The sequence below is a fragment of the Orycteropus afer genome, unplaced genomic scaffold (genome assembly GCF_000298275.1).
Source record: "Orycteropus afer afer isolate SDZICR_OR568_19922 unplaced genomic scaffold, OryAfe1.0 scaffold00872, whole genome shotgun sequence".
NCBI classification, from domain to species: Eukaryota; Metazoa; Chordata; class Mammalia; order Tubulidentata; family Orycteropodidae; genus Orycteropus; species Orycteropus afer.
In genome coordinates this window covers 64,227-64,736 of record NW_006922459.1, presented here as the reverse complement: position 1 = coordinate 64,736, position 510 = coordinate 64,227, and positions in this window count along the sequence as shown.

Here is a 510-nt window from a genome sequence, read left to right as displayed (position 1 = left end):
TACTGAGCAAGAGCCACTACCTCCTTCTCCACCAATGGGCCAAAGATAAAAAAACCACGAAGAAGAGACTGAACCACCCTTGGCGGTTCTTCATAAACAGTTAACAGAGATCTAAATACAACACCACCACAATGCCTCAGAAACAACAGACCATCACAGTCCACACAAAGAAGCAGGGTAAAGTGGTAGAAACAAGGGAGCAGGATACAGACCCAGAACACATTCCTGAGGTAGAAGCAGCATTGGAAATCTGTGATAAGTCTTCAAAGGAATTATATTTAGATATCTTCAACAGATTGAGAGACAGACCAAAGAAAGCACAGAAAAAACCTTAGAAGAATTTTGGAAGAAAATACAAGAACAAAATGACAAAATAAATGAAAAATTGGAAATGATTCTAAATCTACAGATAGTAATCCAGAAGATTAATACTAAATTGTCAGAAATAGATAACACATTGGAAGGCAAAGGAGAAAAGTTGATGCTATGGAAGACAGAATTAATGAGATT